The sequence below is a fragment of the Apus apus genome, chromosome 2, assembly GCF_020740795.1.
Source record: "Apus apus isolate bApuApu2 chromosome 2, bApuApu2.pri.cur, whole genome shotgun sequence".
Lineage (NCBI taxonomy): Eukaryota > Metazoa > Chordata > Aves > Apodiformes > Apodidae > Apus > Apus apus.
Window position 1 is genome coordinate 85,231,281 of NC_067283.1, and position 25,068 is coordinate 85,256,348.

Sequence of the window (25,068 nt, forward strand, 5' to 3'; positions counted from 1 at the left end):
TACTGCATTAATTTAACAGATTTGCACCTTTAACAATTTGGCACAGACGGAAACGCTACAGTTGCTAGGCATCCTCCATGCAACATTTACTTTTAACAGCAAGTCCCACAGGCTGCTGCAATAGGCAGAAGGTAGAATCCACGTAGCTTGTGAGTTGACAAAGCAATACCTATATGCTGGCTCTCTACAACACAAACCATGACCTGCTTTGCCAGGGCACCTCTCCCACTATTTCCATAGAAATTTACTATGTCCAAGATGTGACATGCTTCAGCACTGAATAACAGCACTGTCATTTTCATAATGGGCATCTAGGAAGTCTTTCTTTGCATTTCAGGCCAGTACAAGAGCAAGCCAAAATTAAAGAACATTAAGCTTTCTGCACAAATTGAATAGAAGACCTCCTGAAATCACAACATAAGTTCAACACCATACTGAAAGCTGTTACAAGACCACAGCTGAACAAGGCCTCGAATTCCTCTTTAATTAGCTTTTTATTTTGAATAAAATGAAAAGCCACTCTCAAAATAGCATGAGAGCCACAACACCAAAAAGATTTTGGCTTTTTCATGTTCTCAAAATAGCACGCTAGAAAGACATCTACAAAAATATAAGTTTTAGGTACATCAAGCTTTTATCTCGAGAATCAGCACAAGTCTATCCCATCCAGCATTTGCTTAAGTCTACATACACAATACTGTTCTGATGAGCAGCAAAGAACTCTGACCAAATGTGACCGATCACCTGACAGCTCCCAAAGACCAGAGGATTTGGATGCTGGAGTGTGTTTGCTCCTTCCCCACTGCCCCACACACCTGGAGCACACAGAAAATCCAGATTCCTCTAACTCGCTTCACTGAAATCTGAGTGATCTAATAGAAGGTGGCAGCAAGAATCACCACCAAAAATAAAGACATCAGAGAAATGACTGAAAGATCAGGCAGGCACCTGAACATGCAAGTTATTTTCACTGTATTTCTCGATACAGGAAAGCAAGCACAAGCAGCACATTTCAGGAACCATACCCCCTTCTCTTCCATTACCCATAGGCAAACAAGGGGAAAAGTAACCGTCTTCAAACCAGTCCCTCAAGACCTTGGCTGCCCAGATTCACCCTGATTGCCCTTCAGCAGGGTAAGGCGAAGCTTGCTGGCTTGTGACGCGAAGGGCACCATGCAGCAACTCTCGCCTCCCGCTCCCTGCCTTCTAGGAATTTCCCAAGCCACCACTGGAGGATTAGGAGCTGCAATGCTATTAAACACTGCAGTATTAAAATCTGAACTAAAACACACAAAGTCTGCCTTAAGAGAAGGATTTATTATTTTTTTTTTTAACCTCTGTCTAATGAACACAGTGACAAAGCAGAATCAATACTGGCAACCCCACCAGCAAAACAGCTGAGTTCACTTGCACACTGCAGCCTGCCGGCTACTTCAGATTACTGATTGCAGAGCAACAAGTTATTCTCTCCCTAATTGGGTCCCAGTCTAAAATAGTCCCGTTATTTTTAGTATAGTACTTAAGTATCTGAACTGTGCCCTGTACTGCCAAAGCTGGCACGCGTTCCTGGCCATACCAGGAATTCCGATATTAAACAAGAACACACATGCCACATAACCAGGCTGACTTTTGTTCTTCTGCGTTGTCATTAGTGGAAGACTTTAAACACTTTAAACACTAACAGCTGGCCAAAAAAGGCACAGGCTTATATGCTAATTATGCCTTTAAAGCCTCTCCACCAGCTACTGTGCAACACGAGAATCAACCCAGAAAGCACAGAGGGAGGGGTATGATACCACTGATGAGTTAAAGAAAGAAGACAGTCAGTTTGCTCCTAACAGGGTAGGGTACAGACAGAAGATAAGAATGGGATTATTTAATCTCTGCTTTGCTCGTTGTAAGTCCATGCAAGTTCTGGAGCACTGGACGAGAGGAGAAATCCAAAATGCATTCTGTAACTCATCCCTCTTCCATCCCCTTCCACACTGCACTTACACTATGGATAAATTTAAACTAGTCAAGAAACAAAAGGCCTGTGTTAAATATGTTTACATACACACAGAAGGAGGATTACGTAAGCTCTGTCTAACAAACAATATGCTGCTTCTGCAGAAGACATGAGTTGATCAAAGCAAGACTTGTGCATGTTTCCAAGTCAGTCTTCCCACCTTCCATCAAAGGGGTGACAACCGTCCCGCAGTGTGCTAATTCTGAAGCACAGAGAGCAGAAAAAAATCCGATATAGCCACAGGCTGTTCCAACAACGACTACTTGCCTATGTGAGCTTAGTGTTGCTTACCTTGCGCTTTCATCAGAGGCTTGTTTTTGTTAGACTAGGAATAAAAAGTTCCTATGCGGCATTTACTCTGCCTTTTTATCAAGTACTTTGCAGAAGGGAAGTCAACCCTATGAAAGAGCTTTCAAGACGAGATCCTAACCTGAAAGATGGCTGCCAGCCAAGAAAAATTTTTAGTCTCTATTACCACTAGACCATCTGTTCTTGAAACTGTACGTTCCTTTTCAGAAGGGTTCTTATTTTGTGAACAGTATTAGCATTGTTCACTGTCTCTGCTCTGTAAACATCCCTTTATCCAACATGTTTCTAGATCCGGTGGTAACACAGGACCAAGCCTCTAGTTTATCATCTAATTATCTAGACATTTTGGGTTCATCAGTATATTTCAGTACTTCCTTTTAAGCTATTCTGGTCTTATACAGCAGAAGCACCATATATAAAACCTCATGCAGCTTCTGAATTATGGCCGAGCTAATCAGGGGCACCAACAACATGATGTTCTCAAACCCCAATCTGACAAAACCAGCTGAGGTGAAGATTCAACCTTTTGAAATGTGCCCACTAGCCATTTCAATGCGTTGACTCTGGATGAAAGAATTTGCCTTTGTATTTGAAGAGAGCTCTCTGACACTGACTGTTCTCTCTCATCTCCAGGTTTTAACTGGCTTCCAGTTAATCCTCAGACTCAAGATGTTCAAGTGTTGCTTTTGCCCATACATTACTAAAAGCACCTGGCAGCTAGCAGTTCTCCCTTGCTAGCTATAGAGGTCAAGCAAAGTCCGTTAATCTGCACTCCACTGAAAGAGCAATAGCCCGAAGACAATTATTGCAATACCAAAATAAGCAAAGGTGAAGCAAGAGAGAAAAAAACCCACACCATTCTATAATTCTGAAGTAATAAAACAATGATTAAGGTAAAGGTTAGTCCACTCATCACTTCCACAAGAAAGCTACAGGTAGCATGGCCAAAACAACAAAAAAAGACTAGTAACTAGGGATAAAACAAAGGGGGGGAGGGAGAAACACAGATCAGACACTACTTAAAATCAACTCTCACTCGAATTGGCTGGTTTTCATGAAGGTCGGTCAAGAACACGTTGAACAATTTGGGTTTTTCTCAAAGCTTTAAACCATTAGTAGTCATTTTTTAGAGTTCATAGAGGATTGACAAAGTAACAGACGCTGGAGAATGGCAAACAGTGATATCCTAAAGAAGTGGGAGGAGACAGAGTGGAAAGAAGAACCTGACTAATTATAGTTTGTGTATTTGCAAGTGGATTGCCATTAAACACATCTACAAGCACCAAGAAGAAAATAAGAGACCAAACTCAACAAAACTGCTTGTTTATGGATAAACCAGGTCAAACCAACTCAACTTTCTACTATGGCAGAGTAATATATTTTAGGAACAGAAGCAGTAGACACTGATTGTTGACATTAGCAAAACCACGTCAAAAGATTCAAAACACACTCTTATGAAAAGTTAAGAAAACTGTCATACAGGAACTAATGCAAACAGTCATCTTACTGCAGATTTGAAAGTGACTGGAAAACTGTACTGATTTACCATTTGCTTGGAGTCAAAAACATTGAGAGATTCAGAAAACAGCCTGACAATACTGAATAACCTCTGCAGTGGTCCCACACTAATACATCTATATAATTAAGGAGAAAATTACACTCATTAAACTTGGAGAAGCTGCTAACTTAAAGCTGTCAGCATGCCAGAAGACTGAATTCAAAGCAAGTTTTAGAAAATAGAAAAGTCTTTGTTGAGAAAGAGGCTAACATCACACAGGAACGTATAGAGGAACATATGTGAGAATCGTGAAACGACAGTTCTGTTCTACTCATGGCTGATAAAGCTTCCAGCACAACGCTATATCCAGTCTTCAGCAAATTTCAGAAACCATCAGCTGAAAAGAATCCAAGCAAAAGCAACAGGAACATCACAGAACCAGAAAAATATGACATCTGGGAGGAAAACAGAAAAAACAGAATTAACTGGAGCTCAGTCAAAAGAAGAAAAAGGGTCATGATGATATCTCTCAAATATAGGAAAGTCTGCTGCAAAGGATGCAAGAGTCTGTTCTCCAAGCTCACAACTTTCAGAACAAACAGAAAGGTTTAAAAAGCAACAAAGATTTAGGAAAACATTACTGGGTGGAGTGGCAGGGAGGGCGTGGTGTGAGGGCACTGGAGGGAGAGAAAAGAAAAACAGTGTCCAAATTGCTAAAAGGAAAAAAACCATTGAGTCAACAGACAGACTGTCTGGGGAGTATATGGAGTTCCCCCATCACTGTCACCAAACTGCCATCAAAAAACACAACTATACTCCAGCTTTTCATTGACTACTTGACACCTCTAGATTCTCCTCCAGATCTAGGACTGCGTTACAAGAAAAATAAGCTTAACACAGATGCATTGTCTCTTTCTTGCAAGGACGTTACTCGAAGTGAGAATACCAACCAGCTGCATGCCAACTGTAACCTTCAGAGCTGAAACGCCTTTAGGAAAAAAAACAAAACCAAAAAAGCAACAAAACAAAACAAAAAACTCACTGAAAACCTTACACGTTAAATATATTTTTTAAAAGTCTAACCCATGTATTTCTCTCTGTTAATACAAGGATCCACCTATGTCTTAATGCTATACAAAAACCTGAACGTGACAACAGAGGCAGGTGGCCAACAACACCCTGAAGAGAGCATCACCAGGGATACTGCTCGAGTCTCACTCTGGAGGACAAATAGCAGAAACACCACTTTGACTCAAATGTCTTGAATATTTTCATATGCTTAGACATAATCTGTGAGCTGTAGATCTCAATCTCAAGGTTTCAGTTTTTGTCAGGTTTTTGAAAAGTACATAGAGTGGAGAAATTTCTTCTTCCTGAACAGCATGAAAGAGAATCATCTATACACGGTTGCCCCAGCACAATTAACTGAAGTCAGTACTGTAAGGTGCAGTCCTACCATTCTGCACCTTGGTATTAACACTTGTTCAGTAGCAAGCATCTCTTGAGGTCTTTTGGGAAAAAAACCAAACAAATCTCAGTCACTTAATTTTTTTTAAACTCATGGATTGTGAGCATTGAGCTGTACCCACCAGCATACTTCAAACTGCATTTGCATCTGTTCTCACTATGTAAAACCTCTGGGAGTATTTACAGGAAACAAACTCTAGGCATAACTGCAAACATTATCATCCTATTCAGCCAGTTTTCTCTCTCCCGTTTCCCTCTCCACACACTACAGTTTGGCCTCCACCATTTGCATGGATGGAAGTAGCTAGGGACGGGCATTTCACGTCTCCCAGATCCACTACTACTGCATGGAAGACTTATTTTAGCCTTTAACCATGCAACTGGAAGATATTTATGCATGCCATAGAGGCTTAAGGGGGACTTTGGAATTGCATTTGCTTTATATTCTACAGTGTCAAAAAGACAGTAATTTGCCATATTGTCTTCAGTATCCTATAGTAAGATGCTGATGCAGGGATAAATATTTGTAAGGCTAGCTCATATAGCTTTCCTTAAAGCTAACCAGATCTAAGCCCCCTTTTTTCAGAGTAGGAATTATATGTAAATATCGCAGCAGCAGCAAGGAGGATCTAAGAGTTAAGATCAGGTTTCTATGCATGGGAGGGGCCTGCTGTGGATTTACAGGATTAGCACCAGTGCCCTTCCCTCACTATCAGGAATGACTGTCTGCTCCTCACTTTGCATCTTTACAACTGCAGATACTGGGATTTTGGAGTACAGAGCTGACAGTAAAGGCAAAGCATTAGTCACTCCTAAAGACCGAAAGGGCTGGGAAATGAAAAAGAAGGGAAAATTACTTTTTTTCTTCTTAAATATAAAAGCAATAGGTGTAGACATTTTAAGCCAAGATAGTTGACCAGGCATTGCTATATTAGGGAGTTCAGATGTGCCATCATTTGCATTCAGAGCAGAAACATTTTTTACTCCGATGCCTCACCATGTGGTAAACCCTGGAACCCCCCAGCTGTCCAAACAGCCACCAGACCACAAGACATTGCAAATAAACATCTACTCCAAAGTGACACTTGTGGCTTAGACCAGGACTGAAGTCAGGCCAAGCTTTAGGCATAAATTAACTACCTGTTTCACAAGTAGGATGTTTACTACGCATTGTGGCATAAATACTCAGTTCTCTCCCCATTTATTTCTTCTTTATAACACCTCCTCCACCTTTGAAGAGGCAATCATGTCAGAATTTAATTTCCACAAGTTGGGATACAGACGAAAATCCAAAGCAATACAGCTTATGGGAAAAGCCTGCTGTTTCCAAGGGCTTCCTGGAAGCTATTCTTTGTGCCTTCTCCTCTAGGCTCTCACCACGTCCCCCAAATTCTCGCCTTAAGAAGCTTTCCCTCTGCTCTCCCCTCCCACTGCTGCAACGCACACATATGAACCAAGAGGTCACTTAGAAAATGTCAAACAAATCCTCAAAAACAGACTGAAATGGTTTCTAATCTTTCTTTTACAGTAAATATCACAATTTTTTTTTTTAAGAAAAAACAGCTATTTGTAGTTGGTGTTCATTTACATTCAAAATTCAGGGTAAATTTCCATTCTTAGTTAAATTTTAGGGTTTTCATCTGTATTTAGTTCTTCCTCCCACAGAATGGGATGGCTCAATCCTTTCTTACAGATTGCAAAAGGGCAGAGAGACTTTGCAGTGCTTCCTGGTGGAAGATGACATCACAATTCAAAGTTTTATTAGTTAGCTCAGTTTTAGGATATAGCTACTTTTGCGCTGCTCTGCTTTGGCTTGTACAAATACTGTTATTTTTTCATTGACCAGACAAATCTATACGGAGATTACAGCCATGCTGCAAAATCATCTTAATTGATAAAAAAACAAAAAAACAAAAATTTGAAATCTAGGCTACACTAAAGCAACAGGTTGTAAACAAACTCTTCTAATAAAAGTGGCAGAGTGTCATTAAAATTCATTTAACCTACTTAAAATATTTTATTAATTTTAAACTGTTGAAGGATTTCAGAAGGTGAAAGCCACTTTTGATAGAAGTCCTTTCAGTCCACTGGTTTTCTGGGGACCTCATCTGACATGGCTAGGGCATCAGGACGTACACATTACGCCATTACAGCAGTACTTTAAAAAGCATCCCACAGAAGATCACAGGAAGACACAACCCGAAGCTCTCTCCCCCAAGCCCCTCAGCTCCACACACACCCACAGCCCTGCGAAGCTGCCATGCTACCATCGAGCCAAATGGCCCCAGCCCAGCTTGGAACTACAGCTCCTGCTGCACACTCCAAGAGGAACCAGCCCTGTGCAAACTGCGTTGCTGAAAGGCTTCATTGTAAGGTCTCAAGGTACGGATGGAGCATTCAATGCATGTAGGATGTGGCACAGAAACCCTGGGTGTTTATGGAACCGCAGAGTAGATAATGCCTCACTCAGGTGCCATAAGGGGGCTGTGTAAAACAGTAAATACACTCAGAGTACATACTCCACTCACTAAACAGTAAATTTTAATTGAAACCATGCTGATGATGTCCTAATCCTGAATCCACAGAAGGATGCCTGTCACCCTAACCATGACAAGCAGGATGGTCTCCATTTCACTTTTCCCCTCATCTTGCCATGCCATGTAAAGACTTAGCTTTATATACAGATCAGTTATAAAGCCTCTACCAAGTTCCAGCATACTACTGAACTACATCAAGGCTCAAAGGCCCTTATGAGCAAATCTTCAGTATCTGTAAGACACTCCAGAAACTCTTTACCATAAACACAGCCTCCACCATGAAAACTCGCTTTAACTCAGTGTCAGTGTAAGACATTAACACAGTGCATAGCAAAGCGGCACACTAGCCCTGCTGCCGTATCACCTCTCTTCTGGCACACCTTTTCAAGACTCTTCTTTCTGTGGGGTCTGTGGTAGCAGGGGAGGGACCACAGGGGTGGCTCCTGTCAGAAGTGTCAAGAAGTTCTCCCAGCTCCAAGTCAGACCCACCTCTGGCCAGGGTCAAGCCCAACAGCAGTGGTGGAGGTGCCTCTGCAACAACATTACTTAAGAAGGGGAGAAGACACTGCTAGGCTACCTGCATCAGAGAAAGCAGTGAGGTGTGATGGAAACACCTATGCAGACACCAAGTCTGTGAAGGAGAACGGGGAGCAGGTGCCAGAGCAGACACTCCCTTGCAGCCCATGGTGAGACAGCAAGCTGTCCCCCTTGCAGCCCATAGAGGACTACAGTGGAGCAGATATGGAGAAGCAGTCCACGAAGGACCACGCTGGAGCACACGCAGACATGCAGCCATGAAGGATCCCACGTCACGGAAGTTGTGTTTGAAGAAGACCATGACTGTGGGATCCTGTGCTGAAGCAGTCTCTGTTCATGTGGAACTATACCTCATGGGATGGGGACTCATGTCTGAAGAGCTCCTGAAGGACTGTTTCCCACGAGAGGGGTCCCAGACTGAAACAGAGTGCGAGGAGTCCTCCCCCTGAGAAGAAAGGAGCAGCAGAGAAAGTGTGATGAACTGACCACAACCCTCATTCCCTGTCCCCCTGCACTGCTCGGGGGAGAAGGTAGAGAAATCGGGAGTGAAGTTGAGTCTAGAAAGAAAGGAGGGGTGAGGGGAAGGTTGTTTTAAGAACTGGTTTTACAGTTCATTATCCTACTCTGATTTGATTGGTAACAAGTTGATTATTCCCCCAAGCTGAGTCTGTTTTGCCCGTGACTGTAATTTGAGTTATCCCTTCCTGTTCTTGCCTTGACCTATGACCTTCTCATTGTATTTTCTCCTCCCTTTCCAACAGGAGGGGCTGGGGGAAGGAGTGAGCAAGTGGCCATGTGGTAGTTAGTTGCCAGCTGAGCTTAAACCATGACACTCCTCTACAATGCAGGTGCTCACCACTAACTCCATCTCGCTGAACACAGACACCACTGAGGACTTCTGGCAGTTGTCACAACCCTGAGATGCACACACCCGATCCAACCCCGAGAGAATAATGGGGTATTTGGGGAGTCAGGAGGGTAGACAGCGTGGCCACAGGGAGAAGATTATACTACTAAAGAAGGAACTGCAGGGAGGCAGCCCTGGCCTCAGATCAGGAGAGCGAGCAAAAAAAGCTGCTTTAGGGAACCTCTGCTCTTTCTGCATAGTGAGGCAGGATTTAGAAGACTCTGCAAGCTCCACACATAAAGCACACAATTCCTCACTTGGCTTCAGAATTGGAACTTAGAATTGCAGAACTAGAGGATACTGGCAGGAAGAGGTGAACTAAGACCAGCTCCTGGATGAAAGCATCACTGCCCACACAGTGCAATGATTTATGGCTCAACCATAGGTTTAAGCAAAAAATTCACTCTGACCACAAAACTTGAATGTAGATCTCTACTGAAAAAATTGAATTCATACAAGCCACAGTTGTGCACAGGAAGAAAGCTTCAGTCCCCACACGCATGGATGCTTCTCTGGCTGGATAAGCCTTCCCTGAATCACTGCCAAAGTCAGTACAGATACAACACGGCTGCAGTCAAGCATACTAGTTGGCCAGATCTGAGAAAAGCAAGAAACTTGGCATTTGTAAACAACCATGTTAGTGTGCCCACAGAATTGCTTCTCTTTCATTACTTCCTTCATCACAATAGCCCAAAAACCTAATACAAGTATACAAAGAAATTGAAGCATTATGAGTAGCATTTGATATAAAACCTGAAATTTGTTCAGCAGCTGGTACAGCATGCTTGAAGTAAAACACAGGGGATGGGGAGAACATTTAAAACACGTTTTGTCGCTCTCCAAATGATTTTGCAAACTAAACTGGTTTTAGACAGAAGCAGACCCCTGTAATGACAGCTTAGAAAAGACCTCTTCCTCAGACCATCTAAGAGTTCACAACCAATGGAGCTGGTATCCAGCCAGAAAGACTGAGCTAGTCAACTAGCTCAAACTTTTTTGTGTTAAAATTATGAAAAAGGTCAACTAGAAATGTCTCTGAAGAGAAACACCAGTCACTGCTGTGCAGTCTGGAACCCAAGAACCCAAACACCAAGTACTCCCAAGCTCTGTTTAGTAAAACGAAGGAAAGCCATGACATGTCACCTTGACCCCAAAATGATTCTACATTTACCCCAGGCAAGTATATAACAAAAATTACTGAAGAACTTATTCTGCTTTTCAGTTTACAGGGTAAGGTGGTTTTTTTCAGGCTAAAGCACACTAGTTTTAGCAAGGCAGACAAATGTGCAGCTCTATCCAAAGCAACCCCCTCAAGAGCCACAGGAGTTTAGGGGCAAGAGCTGCCCAACAGTCACCAAGACGATTTCCCAGTAGACACAAGAGCAGTCATCTCTAGTGCCTTCATTTGACTGGCTATAAAAGCCCTTCTTGGTCAGGGTGGAGCCACTGAACCATCTCACAGGAAGCTCTAGGACCTTGAGACTGGGAACAGTCAAGACATTCCAGGAAAAAAACACTTCTGCTGGTAACTCGCCTGAAACAAGTATGTTTTACAACAGCATTTCAGGGCAAGCCAACCAAATCTCCATTGCTCCTCACAGTACTATCATAAGTATTAACAGTCATTATTTTAAGAACTTCTCATATAATGAACAACTGATTTATTACCAGTTACTTCCTCAGTTGCTCTGCTTTATGGTGATCAGATAATAAGGTACAGCTACACATACCTTACATTATCTTCCAGGAGAAAAGCTTCAAACTCTTCACACTGCAGATTTTTCACAAAAGAAATTTGTATTTTGGCACTCTAAAACTACAAAGTTGCTTCTATCCCTGATGGCTGCACACTAGCAGTCTCCCTGAAACTCTGAGAGCTGCCAAATTCACCTGATAGGCTACTTCCCATCACCTGTTCAGCTCATCTGAAGTTTAAATGAGACAGACCTGGGGAGCAAGCCTTGTAAAGAAGAGCTGGACATGAAGGACCCCAGAAGTTCTCAGAGAGCAATAAAAGAAAAACTGAAAGTCAGGCTGTTACAGCACTGGACTCCTTCATCCACTTTGCTTTTTAAAACTGTCCATTTTCCAAACACCCATAAGAAATTCTCGAACAGTTGAGGAGTTGAACAAGTAAACCAGGATAAACTATATACTTACCAAAATTAGCTAAGGCTAAGACTAGCAAAGCACCTTGCAATGCCATTCCCCTACTAAAGACTGTTTATCAGCAGTAGTATTTTTCCAAATAACACTGGGGGAAGGCAGGGGAGGGGAGTTACCAGACCATGACTCAACCAAAGGCTGCATGTGCCATCACACACCTGAACTCATCCTGTCCTTTACAGCACCACCTACAACATTCTTCCTAATGCTCCTCTGATTTTCCATGTGATAACATAATCCACCTTTGCTAGCAAGGAACTCCTCAGAGATTTTTCCTGACCTTTTTAGCATCAGCTCTAGAAAAAAGCATGCATGCTGAATGCAAAAGAAGCTTAAGCTCACATCACAGATGCCAGCAACCCAAAAAGCATTTGCTACGCACTCCTATGGCTCATCTTGTAGCCTCCTTGCTCAATTCTTCATAAGCCATTTTTTTGGGGAAAAAAAAACACAAAACAAACAAACAATGCCTCCTCTGAAACCTCTCAAATTATAAATGTCATTACTATGGGTAATATTACAATAGCCTACCAGTAAAGAATGTCAAAAGCTACCAGTTCATGAAAATCATGTATGATCTTTGACTTTTATTTTTATCATTTCTAGAGCATAATAATAGGCTATTTGGATTGCTTTCCCCTTAGGGGGCTTCATTAAGAACCACCATTTAAAAACTAAAACTAAAGCTCAGTAGCCAGCAGCCAGCAAGCAAAAACACCACAAAAACAAACAAATGCAAACAAAAAAAAAGAAACTTTTAGCCTCAACTTCTTGGACTTCAGGATTCCTGGAATGAAACACTGCTTCACAGAAGAAGGAAAAAAAAAAAAAAAAAAAAAAAGACTTAAAGTTTAAAGTTGGTGAGCTTTTTTATGCAGTGATAAGAATGCATGCACTTCTGTGTCTAGATTATAGATGCTGATGGTAAATCTGCCTCTAGCATAAGATTCAACAGCAAGTACTTTGTCCTCACAGTTGCATTACACTGATACCTCCCTCTTGGAAATTGTTTTGTTTATTACACTTCCAGCTGTGGCTAAGTACAGTAACTGGAATATCACAGTTCAAGCTGCACAGAAGAAACAAAAGCAACCTGACCCATCGAGAAAGCGTCGGCAAGCACTTGAGCCATTGTTCTGCAAAATATCAAGGTCTGAATTCTGACATAATCCCCTGACATCTCGGGTGATGTCAGCACAAGCAGCTATTAGAATGAAGAACAATCACCCACAAGACATTAATTCAGGATGAATCAATGGCTTCGCAATACATATTTCTCCTTTAACATTTTCCTAAATGGACGTCAATACATTTAAGCCAGAAGGCAAAGCAGGCCTTTTAAGAAAGGCTTTGGCACAAGAAAAAAAAATATCACAAGCTTCTGAATTTCTAGCTTTTCCAGCTCCTCGAAGTTTAACTCCACATTTGTTCTTTGATATAATAAAAGCTCCTCATTTCTTTCCAAGGATGCTCAGAGCTCTAACAGTACACTAAGCAAGACCAACCTACAGATTTTACCTTCCCCAGTCCTTCTCACCCTCTCTCCCAATTCCCATTTAAGGAGCAAGTTTGCCTATCTGAATCTGTACCTAGTAGTTTGGCAGAGATTAACATCACAGGAAAGAAGAAAGGGATTAAAAAAAAAAAAAAAAGGCAGGAAAAAAAATTACTTCCCCATTTTTATCTCAGTTCTTGAAAGCTTCTGGTCTGATCCTTTTTAATGTATAACTACCTCATCCTACTATCCCCCATTAAAATCATGACCTGCAAAAATTTTATAATAGTATGTCCTTTAGAAAAAGGATCTAAATCTCTGCTGCCAGTTATTTTTGAAATCTAAAGAACTCTTACAACATACGAAGCATGCAAAGACACAGAGTGCAACTGCACCTCTCTGACTAAGAATATGTTTAAGTGTCAAATTGTCCTGTAAGAGGAGTATCTGCAGTGAAAGATATTTGGGTGACATTTCAAGGACTCCCTTCCTCATGGTTTCAAAACAGAAATCAGCACCTGAAGATGACCCAGAAATAAAGCTAATTCAAGGGGAAAAGAAGCTCGTGCAAACTTAGTCTGTGTTACAAACCAACAACATGAGTTAGAACAGAGCTGTAGCCACTTAATCAAGTCATCACAAACACAGAATTTAGACCCCAGGCACTGCAAGAAGTATCCAAGCACTCACCAAGTGCTAATCTCCATCATGAAAAAGAGTATACAAACTTAGAGATTCTTCCTGCTCGTTGATTTTCCCACCAGGGATACATAATGGAAAAATGATACTGGTGTCAAGGAGTATTACCCACCCTTACTTATCCACAGCCTTCAGTGACCACAGGCTCAGCTTCACAGCGGCTGCTTGCTTTCTCCGATTCGTCTGTTGATGCAAATGATGCAGCTCTAAGTGTGAAGGGAGGGCAAGGATGACGCAATGAAGTTCACTTTGTGAACAAATGTAGAAATCCCCACGACTACTCAGCAGGAGAGTTCCTTCCCAATGGGCTATAGGTTTAGTCCAACAGGATGGCATCGCATTTCCTCTATGATTTGCCTGCCAGGAAAGTAATTTCCTATTTTTGTTCTGTTGAGAACTAGTAGAATCTGGCACTGATGGAGGCTGGGAAGGAACAGGCTGGTTTGCTAGTGGTTTAACCAAACATGTGTTTACAATTACCCCATTCATCATGACCTGCCTATGCAAAACTGCCTTTTTGGAATTTGCCCATGTTCCTTGGCTTTGGCCTCTGGAAAAGCTGCAACAGACTCACTAAGAAATGCATGGTTTGAATAGTACTGCTGCAGGAGCAGGACTGTCCAATAGTTAATACTGTAATCATTAATACAACTGTTGGGCATTAAGATCAGCGTGGCTGCTCAACTTGTTGCCATTGGCCTAAGGATCACAGTTGAGCAGCAGAAGGGTAAAATAATGGGAAAACCTCTTGCAGTCTTCCCCTGGAGTCCAACAAAAGAATACAACAGAAATAGGACACTGCATTTTTTTCTCAGATACTCTATAGTATTCGCCTGCAAGAAGAGAACACAGAGACGGTCACTGTGTTCCCTGTAAACTCAACCAGAGCACTCATCACTTCTGTATCCAAGGACCATGAGTATCACCACAGGCCTAAAGCTCTTCTCAGAAGTAAACTCCACGTTATAAATAACTCTTGTGACTCCCCTCACCCTCTCCCCAACTGTCACTTTAGGAAAGAATTAGCAGAGTCTGTCCTACCTTCAGCTGTAAAAAAGAAGTTTCTCACTGCCGATCCTTTAACCACAAAGTCAAACTATTCTAGCTAACAAGCCTTATCCTATCGTACCTGAACCACCATAATCTCAAAACCAGCTGTCCTGAAAGCTTCCAAGAGCTCCATGAGACAAATTTCACCTCTTTTCAGCTTCAGGAAAAGTTAATTCTCATTATCAATGGGGCAGACTTTCATGCCACATGCCCAGATTATGCCAGATTGAGTCCAGCAATCTACAAGCTTGATACAACCTGTAATTTTATTTCATACCACACATCAGAGAACCACACATTTTCCTCTACCATATTCCTGTCTCCAAAGTTATCTTTTGATGCCCAAAGTTGTAATGACTTACCAAAAGTTTTCTGAAAGGCTTCAGGAAGGTAGAGGTCTGTCACACTAATTTACAGTATTAATCACATGCTCTATTATCCATGCTGCTGGAGAAGGTCTCCTACACTGCTAGAAAGGTCACTCACTTTAAACAACCCATCTTCATGATGGCCAGCTTCTGCTGTAGCCATTCACGAGTGGTAATCTGCATGTTCCCACAGGTTAGTTAATTGTGATGCAATTAGGAGGTTTCATTAAAAGCTCTCTTTGGCTTGTAAATGAGCATTAATGTTGAATTTTGAAGCATCCACGTGATTAATCCTGCCTATACTTTTGTTCAATCCATACTTTAGTCTCTGGTCCTTTCCACTATGGGTTTTGCCTGTAAAATCCCAAGCAGCCACATAGCCCCCACCTTCTCCTAACAGAAAATGACTCACCCAGTCCTCAAAATCTCATGCTTTCCTGAAAGTGCCTTCCAACAAGTTTTCAAGTTCTCTGGCAGAACTGGCTCCTCACTGTTAAACAGAAAATGCTGGTCTTTTCTGTTGCAGAGACCAGGTAAGACAGAACCATTCACAAGGACCTCCTCTAAAGTAGGGCTTGAAGTTGTAATGCCTTCAGTCCTGATAGTCATGTCCATTTGCTCTGCATGAACTGATCCATCTGTGACTTAGGAAAGACCCTAGGAAAGCAAAGAAGGAGATGAGTTTTCAGGCAACAGATGCACATCAGTGTGAATGTGAAGGCCTCTCAGAATTAGAGTTGCAGGAAAACTTGGCATTGGCGGTGACTCACTTCATGAATCCTTGTCTTCAGTGTTTCTATACTCATCATGACTTCACAAGCTCCTAGAAGCCCCAAACTACACCACTTCCAGATGAACAAACCTATATGAAAAATGTAGAATCTGTCCCGCTCTCACATCAGCTTATCCACTGAAGAGGCATTGGCCGTCAGAAAAAAGTATGCCAGCAAAGGGACTGTAGGTTATATCCAGCCAGATCTGAAAGACTAGTCTGGCTGCCCCATCACCAAAAATATAAACAGCCTGTGTGTAGACAGGATGCTTCAACCTGATCAACAGTTTTCTTTTCTGCTGCACTCATAGCGGAATCTGGCTTCCTTGGAACAGTCCTTCCCACATCCACAATGCAACAGAGGAGCCATACTGAGCTAATGGGAGAACTGCTGTTCAAAAAGACCATCCAATTCAACAGATGGCACGAGAATAGGAAAGACCTGGCACAGGACTAGCTCAGAAGTGCACAGCTCAACAAGTACAAGGACAGAAAAGTTAATGAGGTGACATCTGTTTGCTTGATAATATTATGTTTCATAACGACCACTGGTTTGGGAGAAAAATTCTGCTGAAAAAAAAAAAGAATGCTTTGCCACATCCAAGCTGAGGTTGCAAAGTGCTCTCCTGACCAACAGACAGTGCAAGGATGACAAACATGTAAACAGAGTTCAGTGCTTATAAAATTATTTCTTGGCAACCCCATTCCTCACAATTCCTAAAAAGATCGTGGAGTTTCACCTTTAGGAAACGGCTCTCCATTCCTAGATCTCCGTTAGGTGAAGAGTCGCAACTGGTATATTTTGGACATGCCCAGGAGCAGGTCAAGTTTCCAAGAAAAACAATCCTAACTTCTTAGCCTGCTTTCCTACAGAAGGAGGCTTATGCAATCACACCGCAGCCAAGCCAGTTGGCAAGTTTCATGTAAGCCTGACAGAGGCAGAGGTCTCAGGAGTTATCTTCCCTGTTTGTGAAAACACTGGGCCAAGTGGATACATGTGAGAAATGCTGTACTGTGAAGTGGCATCAATACCCGAATAGTTGAGATAAAGCCAAAGAAAAGCAGTCTTCTTTAGTCTTATTTTTGGACAGAAATGCTGGTTTAAAATAAGGAAAAGCATCTCCTCACCAATAAAGCTCACGTATAGGTTTAGCGCTAAAAGGCAAGCAGAAACCGGCAGGTTTTTCACCAGTGCTTGCTGTCATAGGTGAACTTTTTATCTGAACAAATACTTCAGTGCATCCCAAAAACGTGTACCTCTGGTCATCAGAGGGCACCACCCTTTATCTCTTCTTCCCCCCTCCAGCTTCCAGGTCTCTGAAGAAGCACCAAAGTGCATTTCACTCCCCTCAACACATATGCACTTCCCACGAACGAGCTCCACTGATCTAAGGGAAAGTTTTGCCTGGAAATTGTGCCTCCTTTAGCACTATCACCATAAACCTCTATAACCAACATGTATAGGGGCATGACAGAAGGGAGAAGAGGAGCAACACGATGGTCCCACTGGGTGTGATGCTACCCAGGAGCCCCCTGGCTAACCCGCTGCCACCAATATGCACACCCCGGGAAGCTGCCGGTGCCTCACAGTCTAGAGGGACATCTGCTACTTTGGTGCTGTCAGAAAACAAACTCCCAGTGCAACACTCCCATGCTGCTGGCAGGAGCAGCGCATGACCCAGCTATGCCTTTCCCCTGCCAGCTGGGAACTCCCCGCCCTGGAAGGATCCCTTTGCCAGAGAGATCCAGATACTTTTCTCCCATTTACACCCCAAGCGCAGCTGAAAACACAACCAAAGATTTCTAAAAAAACCTTTGCGACAATTCTTGCTGTAGTCATGTAAGTGCTCACAAGTTAAGAGCACTGCAAATATTTTATTCAGAGTGTATGGCACATGTTGAGGTGGAACTGAAATGCAGAGATCCATTTTGCATTTAGGCAGCACTTTTGGACTAAATAATAGAAAACACAGGAATACACTACTGAAACCCAGGTGTGGCTGTATCTGAGGATGAAAGCCAACTCATACAGCAGTAAGGGAGGGGATATTTTGATTAACAAAACCAAGGAAAACCATGGAAGTACCACAAGATCTTTAATATGTAGCCAGGGCAAACAAGACCTACTTTAAGAACAAATAAAGTCCGAGTGAAGAAAGTAAATCAGAGTATAACCTGGTAAAATGATCACTGGAGGCAAGCGTCAGGGTCTGCTGCCCCGTCAGTTTACCATTTGGAATGAGGCTACCAAACATAGCTCTTCAGGTTTTTTTGTTTGCTCTAAGTCCTCCTGAATTTGTAAGAGTTGAGCTTTAGAGGAAGAAAACCCAAACACCTTTGATATGAGCATGTAACTGTACAAAGACAGCCAGAGGAATATGGCTCTGGAACAGCTCTCCCTCTTCTGCTCCACTCTGAGGCAAGCCCTCCAGAAAGACTTAACACTGCACGCAAAAAGCATCCTGCTGAGCCCCCCCCCCACCAAGCACCCTTTCTCAGACCCAAAAAGCACAGACAGGACTGCCAATTACAGTTTTGAGCATATTTCCTTTTTCCATGTAGCTTTTATAATCTCCATGTGTTTGTGGTGGGTTTTTTTTAACCTGTCCTCATAACTCACTCCTTTTAATCCTAGGATTAGCCTGGTCGCCCTTCTCTGTATCTTTTCTAGAGCTTTAAGTACAACTAGCTTCTAGACACAGGAACAGATCAAGTTGGAGTGGTAACACATGCTTGCTGTACATCCTACAAAATTTTAGTTAAAATGACTCATTGTTCAGCACCTTTATGAAGCAACATAATTTCAGTTGTCCCTTAGAAGGACAACTTAAGGTGGTAGTCAGCCATGTCCCTCCTATTCCCCTCTCCCTCGCCCCCCAACCCTAAATTCATTCTTATTTAGCAAAGGGAAAAGCAAACCACATTCTTCGGGGCTGTTTTAGAAAACCTGATCAATGCTGCTTTGACATACCAGCAACACATGTTCCCATTTCAACAAATGAGAATATTTCAGGCAGACCACCACTTCAGATAGAGTGGGGCTTCAGGCTGCTGAATCAGCACTTTCCATCCTGCTGGCAATACAGAGTTATGCGACGCTTCAAAGGAAAGCAGGGGGAAAAGGGGAAGGCGGGGGGGGGGAGCTGGCCCTTCAGCAACAGAAGCGGGCAAGAGGATTTTGCAGGAGTTCATCTGCCAAACCAATTAACTGCAAACTGTTCTTACAAAGATGCCACCGTTTCAGCCCCAGCTTGGGGTACCACAGCGGTACAATGACCGAGCCATGCGTGCGCGGCTCTCCCCCAGCGGGGTGCGGAGGAAAGAGGCACCGGGAGCCCGCCCCGGTTTCGGCTCTCCGAGGCTAGCGAGGGGCTCCCGGCAGCGCCGGAGGGGCGGCGGTGCGCAGGGCTGCCCTCCCGGCCGCCGCCGCGGAGGAGCAGGGAGGTGGCAGCACTCCGGGGTGGCATTTCTGCCAACTGCCCATCCACCGGTCCTCCCGCAAACGCTCCAAGGCGAGTGGGGGAGCAGGGTCGGCTGGGGGACACGGGGGAGCTTCGGAAGCACCGCCAGCAGTTGGCGGGGCAGGTCTTCACCCGCTCCTAGCGCGGGGCGACGGCAAAGCCCGGCTCCCGGCACCGCTGAGGAGAGGCATCAAGCAGGCGAGCAAACAAAACGCGGCAAGGAAGCCCCGAGACGGAAGAAGCGGCCACTCCTCCGAGCCCCGCGGCGAGCGGCCGCCGGCTGCCCCCCGCCCGGCCCCGGGGGCTCCCCGCCGAGCGGCAGGAGGTGCGCGGGGGTCGCTCCCCGCCGGCACCGGGGGCTCGCCGGCGGCCCCAGGAAAAGGAAGTTTGCTCTCGTCCTTCTCCTCCTCCTCCTCCCACCGGCCTCCGCCACCGAGGAGCCGGCAAGCCCCCCCACCTCTCCTCGCCCGGCCTCCCCCTCCCGTGGCTCCCCAGGGGCAGCCGCCACCACCACCGCCACCACCTCCCCCCCCCTTGCGCGCCCCGCGTCGCCCCCCGGCCCCTTACCTGCTGGGCGGCCGGCCAGCCGGCACCCTCCCGGCCGGGCGCCGCGCACTCGCCAAGTTTCGGGCGGGCGCGGGGGGTCGGGGGAAGGGACGTGCGCGGCGGCGGGGACGGGAGCGCGGGAGGGAGGAGGGGGGGGGTGGTCCTCCGGGTGGCGGAGTTGCGGGGAGGAGGTGGGGGGGGGGGGGGAGGAGGCAAGCTCTCCGAGCCACGCGCCTCCAAAACAACACCACCAATCTGAAATAATTAAAAAAAAAAAAAAACAAACAACAAAACCCCAAACACCTAAAATTCAAAGAAAAAAAAAATCGCAATTAAACAAACAATGTAAAAAAAAAAAATCAAAAACACGGCCAAGGGGGACGCTCGCGCCTCCGCAAGGCGACCCTGTGCTGCGGGAGGGATCTGCGGAGAAAACTTCTGCCCGCCCGCCCGCCCGCGCTTCTGCCACCGCCGCCGGCTCCCGGTGCTAACGGCGCCGCGCGCCCGCCCCGCGCCCAGCTGACTCCCGGCGCCGCCCCGCCCCGGCCCGCCCCGGCCCCGCCGCACGCAGCCGCAGCCCCGCCGAGGGCAGGGGGCGACAGGGAGCCCCGCCGGCGGGGGGTGGCCTGGCTGTCGAGACCCTACCTGGGCGAGGGGTCTGGTGGCCATCTGTTCAGGAGGGTGTTACGGGGGCTTCCCGCCCGCCTAACGCAAGCTCGCCCACAGGTAGCACCGCGGCGTGCTTTCGGTGGGGGAGGAGGGCTGTTTTTTCTTTAAAATAAAGCCAGCAGAGCAGCCGGGGGCATCTGCAAAGGCGAGACACTCGAGTGTGTTTTTCTTTAACTTCACCTGCCCACCCTGTTCCCACGTTTTGCCCCCACAAAGTAGCCCGGGAAGGTGCCCCGAGGCTCCCTCCGGCGCTCCAGGTAGCGCCGAGCAAGCGCTCGGCGTGCGCCAGCAAGGTGGACTGTTCCCCGAGCTCTGCTGTATTGCAAAACACTCTTATCTCCCTGGATCCTCACCCTGCCACCAGCGCTCCTACAGACTGCTGCTTCTAACTTTTGCGCAGTGGGACCTTCCGTGTTTCGCTCTCCGGATCACCAGAGCTTTTGCCGAAGCTCCAGGCAATTCTATTCGCAAGTAGCTTGCAAATAACTTGGACTGCGAAAAAGCTCTTTTGGAAGTGAAGCTGCACGCTTCCCTAAGAGCTACTGTTTTAATGCGGATAGACTTCAACGCGAGCCGCTTCACTGCAGGAGAGGAATATTCCGTTCGCCAGGCGCAAAAACACCTCTCCTAAGAAGTGGTCAGCACTATAAAAGGAAATTAAGCGGAAGAAATCTCTGGGCTTTTCCTCCTCAGGCAGATGCACGTACACGAATGGGAGGACTGCGGCTGAGCGGCCGAGCTGAACGTATTTTGAAATGTAACATGATACCTTCCTTGCTCTTGCTTTCTTCCTCCGTGGCTCTTCTTTACTATATTTAAAGGAATGTTTTTCTTATCAGCCCGCCCTCTCCGTCCTCCCGTTTGCAGCCCTGCGCTGATCTCGCTCTGATCTCACTGTGCTCACCACTCACTCTCCCTGTTCGACTCCTGAAATTCTCTCTCCTGTCGCCTCATGTGTGTCACCTCAGCCTCCCCGAGGCACGTGCCACTCCGCTGCCCGCTCGCTGCTCGCCCACCTCATGCCTCAGGCCCCCCGGCCTCTCCCCGAGGCCAGGCTTCCCTCTGCCATCTCCGCTTGATGCGGTGCTGAGCGCTGCTCTCCAGCCTGTCAGCGCCGCCATCACCTGTCCCACCCCGTCCCAGCCAGCCCTGTCCTTTGAGAGCCTGCTCCGAGCACCACCACTTCTCCACCCCTAGCTCAGCCCTCTCTTCCCGCCACCAGGTTGGTCTGCCCTGACTTTCTGTGAGCCACTGTTCATCCTTGATTGTGAATTTTGGGGGTTCAGCCTTGGAGGCTGATACCTCACTGGAGGAGCAGCTGCCTGCTCTCTGCTGCTAGCAGAAGGCCACCATCCAGGTTTCTATCTAGTGAAAACAAGGTAGGTGGTCTCAGATTTCCACCTGAGATTTCTCCAGAGGTAAAGAGGCACCAGCTATCTACCTAGGACAGCATGGGGGCATCACAGCCCCCTGTGCTTAAATAAGGAATTTTCTACGTGTGTAGATTGTAGAATGGTAGAGCAGCCCAGCTTGGCAGGGACCTCCAAAGATCATCTGGTCCAGTCTTTCATGGGAACGGGAGCCTAGATGAGATTATCTGGCACTCAGTCCAATCACATCTTGAAAACCTCCAGTGATGGGGATTCCACCACATCACTGGGGACTTTGCTTCAGTGGAGGATTGTTCCAACTGTAAAAAACATCAAAATGAAACATCTGGTGTAACCTGTACATATTACCCCTTGTCTGCTCCTGGTGGCTCCTTGTGAAGAAGCAGCCTCCCTTGTCTTTGTAGCTGTACCTGTATGGTTTGACCAGTACTTGTACAATAGTTGCCCAGTTCTTGCTGCTTTTGCAGAGCCCGCTGCCGTGGGCGCAGCCAAGGGCTTCAACACATGCCCCTTCTGCACACTGTTTAGTGCTATCTGCTCTGGCACATTCTTCAGCTGTGCAATGAAACACTTATACTTTGTCATCCGTAGTATTTCCACCCTAGAATATCAGTTTACAGCCCCGGCGTTACAGGCTGTCCTCAAAAAGCGGGAAGTTACGTAACCCAGCCAGCCACCAGCAGGATCACATTGCAGGGATTCCCACCTTCCAGAACATCCCCCAACTATCCCAAAAGCCTTGCTAGCTCAAACTCAGAGGCACTTTACACATCTAATCTTAAAACCAGGGACCATCCTTAAAAGTGCTGCACCCACTGCTGAAGGGAAACTGGAGAGATAAAGCCCAGGTATTTTTGAACTGTCACGCAGGCAGCTACCTGGCTGTCTTCCAGCATGCTCTTTCTTTAAATGTGTTCACTGTTTCTGTATATGAGACTGCTGATCTATCAGTTAATCATATTGAGTAAGTACCTAAAATTAACTTTTAAATTATTAATGCATGAGAACATATCCGTTTGCCATGTGCATTATTTTAAAGGATTGCAGTGTGTACACTGAATGCCATTAACATTACATTTTGAAGACAGTAAATTGACTTGCATGGAAGTAGAAGAGTTGATGGATTCCTCTACAATTGCCTTTGACAATGATAAAATGTTCAATTGGATTATTATTAAGCATGTGTCTGTACTTAAATTTCTTTCTAATACATACAAAAATAAGAGACTGACCAAGTCTTAATAATATAATATTTTTCATTTTGTGGTGGGTTAAAAAAATAGATACACTTGTGTATTGAAAATACTCCCCTGACAAATAAAAAACACTAGGAAAGATATGTTTAGTTTCCAAGGCTACAGCTTTGTCGTCCAAGACAAAACTCTACTGTTATAAAATTGTTTATCCAAAATAGCACCATTAAAACTGTTAAATGTGGAAGTAGCAATGCATCCTTTCAGTGGCAATGAGGGACATACTTATGATAGTCATCTTTTCCCTTAACTAACAAATATCTGAATAAACCCTACACTATGCCATATCATGAAAATAACAGCCTAAAATGCCAATTATTTTCTCTAAGGAAAAAAATGTTGTCATTTTCTGCAAGAAAAACCACACAAGAAATAATGATGGCAATAACTTTCTGCAACTGTGTAAACATTATTCCTACTCAAAGTCCAAAAAGTAAAGGCAAGCATCAGCTCAGAAGCCTTGATACTTTCAGGACTTCCATGCAAGGGGATTGCACCCAAGAGAAGTTTGTGCCAACTCCCTGTTTTCTTCTTCTTTGTGGAGTTTAAGGTTCGGGTTAGAGAAGGCTGATTCCACTGACCTTTGATGGAAGAACTAATGAGACTCCTAGCTGTGCTCAGGGAAATGGATGGCACTGGGCTAGAAGAGGATGGGCTGTGCAGTCCCCGCCTGGCTGGAGAGGGTCTCGCTACCTCGAGGCCTGTGGTACTACTCGGTTTAAGCTGTCATTCTGTTCTCCAATTTACTACTCTCAGAATTATCAGGAAGGCCTGAAAAATGCCATCTTTGCCGTTTTTACTCCTCAGAAAACTTACATTAATGTAAGTCTCTCATGTGCTTAGGCTTCAGAAGTGGTTCTGAGATATAAGCAGAATATAGGCATTCTCTATCTATTTAGCACTACATTTAAGACTAATAATAAATGGCAGTTATCAAGTTCAAGTACAGTGGGCTTGGTTTGCTTTCCACTGAGAGTTGAACTCTGCAGGGTGACTTTTCTTTTTGGAACTTATCCAAAGGACACTAAGCTCTACAATTCAGTTAGCTCCAAGAGAAAAAAAAGGTCATTTAAAAGTTTTACTAAATTGACTAATGACAACTGTCTAGTGGAGATGATGTTTTCTTTAGAAACATTCTTAGGTTTTGTATATATTCAGAGAACGGGGATGATTCCCTTTTCTATTACATTGATTTAGGGAATGAAAATCCAACAGCAGAAGATCTGAAGAGGAGAGATCAGAATCTGGCCACTGCTTTCATTCTCAAAGGCACTTTCATGAAAGCACTGTATGAAAGTCAGCATTGAGCATCATCTGTAACTAGTATGAATGATAAAAGACTCAGTGATCAAAAACGGTCAACATGATCATTATTACCTAGTAGGTATATAGGCAAAAATGCTGACCAACCTTTGAAATGGTAATAAGTTTCTTTTGTCACAGACAAGGCTTTTCACCTTAAATACACGGGAAGTCTTCTAAAACATTAAATTGTTAATAAGGCTTAATTTGAAACAAAACCGACTCAAAATTATAATTTGTGTTGCTTTTACTATATTTGAAGAAAATGTTTCAAACATTTCTAAAAGCTATCCAGAAAAAAAAAAAAGAAAATAAAAGAAATACAGAGGGAAAGGAAGGAAAAAACATTTTCCTTCCTTTATGTCGACATCCTTTTCCATTATATTTATTTTATCCCTTTATGGTGGAGATTGAAAGCTGAGAGGAGAAAAAAGCACTAAGAAATGAAACATGTTTATAAAAACATTCACTAAATATAGCTTAATGAGCCAAAGGATACCGACTGTATTTCAATATTCTCCAAAAGACCAACATTTTCAAAACTTTATATATTTTCCCCCCAGTATTCACTCAATTCTGTTTTTAACTGACCCAGCAGAAACTCTAGCAATTACATTAATTTTAGACGTGTAG

The 25,068-nt window shown here is 44.5% G+C and overlaps 1 protein-coding gene across 4 annotated transcripts in view; it reads right to left on the reverse strand.

Annotated features, from left to right (window-relative positions):
* GRB10 (growth factor receptor bound protein 10) overlaps positions 1-20,270 on the reverse strand; it is a 151,252-nt gene extending 130,982 nt beyond the window's left edge. For 3 of the 4 annotated variants that reach the window (XM_051609645.1, XM_051609648.1, XM_051609643.1), the window contains exon 1: positions 19,842-20,270. The gene's annotated coding sequence lies outside the window, so the exon portion shown is untranslated. Of the gene's footprint in view, positions 1-8,706; positions 8,724-19,841 lie in introns of those variants that run through there. The other variant, XM_051609644.1, reaches the window with a different exon arrangement.
* Between the last annotated feature and the right edge of the window lie 4,798 nt (positions 20,271-25,068).